The sequence below is a fragment of the Olea europaea genome, chromosome 3 (genome assembly GCF_002742605.1).
Source record: "Olea europaea var. sylvestris chromosome 3, O_europaea_v1, whole genome shotgun sequence".
Taxonomy (NCBI): Eukaryota; Viridiplantae; Streptophyta; class Magnoliopsida; order Lamiales; family Oleaceae; genus Olea; species Olea europaea.
Genome location: NC_036239.1, coordinates 9,082,793 through 9,086,445, shown reverse-complemented (window position 1 = coordinate 9,086,445; position 3,653 = coordinate 9,082,793). Strand labels below are relative to the sequence as shown.

The window sequence follows — 3,653 nt, the reverse complement described above, 5'->3', positions numbered from 1 at the left end:
ACACAAATTATTTTCTTTTACAAATAGAAATACCACATATGTGAAATCTATTTTCCACACATATAACGAATTGAAAAAAAAAACGCGTATTTTATTTTATTTTTCTTTTCAGAGATCTATTTCTAACATAAATTTAACAAACAATATAAGAGACGTGTAAATTGCCAAATAAATAAATCTGCAAGAATAAAGTGCAAACTAAATAAATAGTTTCAATCCGAGGCCTGTGCGAACAGTTTCCTTAAAACAAATTAGCTCCCTCACCGTAAATGTTTGAGATCTAGCTCGAGCGTCTGTTTCCTAGGATACAAGGGCAAAACCAGCAAAATCTGAGCACCGCTGAAACTATTTTGATGAACTGAGTTTGTTTTCAAACAATATCACCACAAAATTATACTAGACAGAAATCGAGATGCAGATAGGAAGAAAATATGCAGAATGTTTTCTCCTATTTTCGTGTGGTTTTTTTGTATGTACTGGAACTGCTGGAAAATGGCAGTTTTTTATAAGTTTAAATCTGCCTATTAACTCCATAACAATAAAGAATGGAGTTGTTTCAATTTCTGGGAGTTTTGGCAATTTCAAGAAATTCAAAGGTCAGTTGAAGAAAGCAAAAAATTGCAAAACGTAGACACTCAAAACAAGCTAATTTTTGCTGCGTTCGGTTTGACATTCGTGTACGCAGATCGCGCCTGCACATAAGTTCAAGGTTTGAAGGCAATTTCGATCCGTGATTTGCTCCCCCTACGCGCGCACATGGAAAGAGCATCTATGCTATACATGATTACACCATTCCAATGTGCAATCCTATATAAAGTGGTTAATACTTTCTTTATTTTTTTATGGGGGACTAGACTCATTTTCCCACATAAATCAGCTTCCAATGGTCATCTTTGAGCTCCAATTTCTCATTCATCAATTTTGGCAAATAAATAAATGGTTTCGATGCTCTCACGGAGGAGAACAATGATCAATGTTGATCTTTCAAATTGGACCAACGGGTCCCACCGAAAATTTTGCTAAAAGTGAGCCAATTCACTCATTTTTCCAACAATAAGCTCATACCAAATCAATGTAGAACCATTCATCTAATGCTGTCATGAAGAATATATAGAAAAATGGATCTATATGATCTCAGAAATCGCAGGGAACTTGACTATAATTCATATAGCATATCCTTATGTTACATGAGTCATTATATATGAAACCTAAACCCTAAAACCAAAGAGGAAAGAGATGAGGTTTCAAGAAAAGCAACAATTTAGCCAGGGGCGGAGCCACTTCAAGCACTGGCCTCAGCTGAGATTTCTTCAACTGGTATTTCCGACAGTTGTTGAAGGTAGTGCCCGCACTGGGATTTCCGACGGATCAAAGGTCCAAGAATAGAAGAAGAGGAGCGGAGAGGAGAAGAATTTACATGCTGTAGAGATAGAATTGTGGAAGAGAAGCCGAGGAAGAAGGTGAATGCCAAGTTGCCAACTGGGTAATTCTTTTAAATTTTTTCAGTTTTGGCCCGTTTATTTCTGGGCTGATGAGTGATTTTGTGATGGGCTATTTTATATAACAACATTATGCCCAACCCAATGACCCATATATACTTGATTACCCACAACAGATTGTCCAAAACTCCAAAATCCAAATTTCAATTCAACTGTACGAGAAACCCTTTTCTGCTTGCTGCTGCCATGGCGATTTATGCGAAGTGGAGTGACTTAAGATTCGGTCTCCTGCTGGCTACTGCTGCTGATGGGCGACGACTTGCCGCCGACAACAACGCCTACCTTTCCATTCTCTTATCAGACTGCTAGCGTCTCTCTCTCTCTCTCTCTCTCTCTCTCTCTCTCGGTTTTGTTTTTGCCTTTTGTTCTCTATTTTGTCATCACCTCACATAATTCAATTATTTATTTATTATTTGTGAGTTATGATTTATATTTGAGTTATGATTTATCATTTGTGATTTGGGAATTTATGTAGAGGAAATAAGGACCTAGCTCTTTTTTTGTTCATAAACTTAAAAAAAAAAAAAAAAAAATTCACTGTAGCTAATGCCTAAATTTGTACCCGCACTGAGAGAGGTTCCTAGCTCGGCCCCTGATTTTAGTCACCCCCATATTTTAATTTCCCTCCAACTTGATCAAGGAGAGGAGATTCAATGCTACGCCTATGATCAAATTATATTCGAACCTTTTCATGCCTGCCTATCCTGCAATCTCTATATCCACGACCATTGTATGAATGTGCCGCGCTCTCTTCAACACCTGTCTCATCCTTTTCATCCATTGTCCCTTCTTCTGACCCCAACATATTGCAGTCGATCCTACACTTGCAATGCATGTGGATCAGAAGGCAGAGCCTTAGGTTTCAGTTGTGCTCATTGCGAGTTTGATCTTCATGTAAAATGCGCATCTTTGCCTAATACTATACTTTTAGACAAGCATCCGCATGAACTCAAACTGATCTTTGATTCACCTTTCGAGAATAAAAACACTATATTTGCCTGTGATTTGTGTCGTGGCATCATGCAGAATAATTTCTGGCTGTACCATTGTACAGATTGCGATTTTACAGCGCATTTAGATGCGCAGTCTCCAAGGCTTGCTTCAAGGAAGATAAATCGAGGAAGCCAGAAGAAAATACTAAAGCAAAGGTTTTGGGAAATAAAAAACCAGAAGAACAGAATGCAGTAGCAAAGGATTCGGGAAAAGAAAAATCCAACCTTCAGTACAAAGATTTAAAGGATCAAATACAAGAATTGAAAAATTCCATTTCTGAGTTAAGGAAACAGAAAGAACAGCAGATGGCGCAAAAATTAGAAAAGGATTCAGGAAAGCAAAAATCAAAAGTTAAGAAAGTCAATATGGAGGATCAAAGAAAAGACTCGAAGAAATCGATTTTTGAGGCTCAAAAGCAACTTAAAGAACAACAAATTGCGCATAAACTAGTGCTTGAAGCACTTAACAATGTCGCTGAATATATTGGGCCATCATATTCACGAAGATATTACTATTAATAACAGGCATTCGTATAAATAAGCATGGAAGGAAGTTTGCAATTACTTGTCTGTTATTGTTTTCTATTTGCAGCTGAAATAAAGCGGTGAATTCAAAATTGAACGATGAAAAATAAGTATTCATGTTTATTGTACTTAAATCTTCAATTAAACTTTCTTTTGAATACTCACTAGAATTTAAGCATCAAGCTTATTTGGAATTTCCAAACGATGTAGTTTGACTTTTATTCGAGTCGAATTCAATCCACAAGTACATGGGTTGAACAGATAACAAGGTAGTAAAATGGATTTGCGTCCCACGAAATTTGATCAAATTATCAATTAAAGAAATTAACTATCCCCAGTTTCATGACGCCAAGCAGAATAGCAATTATCCTCCAGGCTAACTGCAACATATGATTTTAAAGAAAGAATACGAATGAAAACACCCAAGGACAGAGAAAATTATCTGAAATTCAATTCAACTTTTATTAAACTCCGGATCAATGAAAAATAACCCACAAGTCAGGTTAAATAGTTGAGAAAATATGAAATTATGAAAATTTTGCCAAAAATAGCAAAATTCCTAAAATCACACCAAAATAAAAGAAGTAACTTGCCAAAAATTTGGCTCAAATCGAATTAGTAATCAACTAAAAAAAGG

General features: G+C 36.2%; 1 pseudogene; it reads left to right on the top strand.

Moving 5' to 3' along the window:
• The first annotated feature begins 1,917 nt into the window (after positions 1–1,917).
• Positions 1,918–3,087, top strand: LOC111391438 (annotated as a pseudogene).
• The last annotated feature ends 566 nt before the right edge of the window (positions 3,088–3,653 follow it).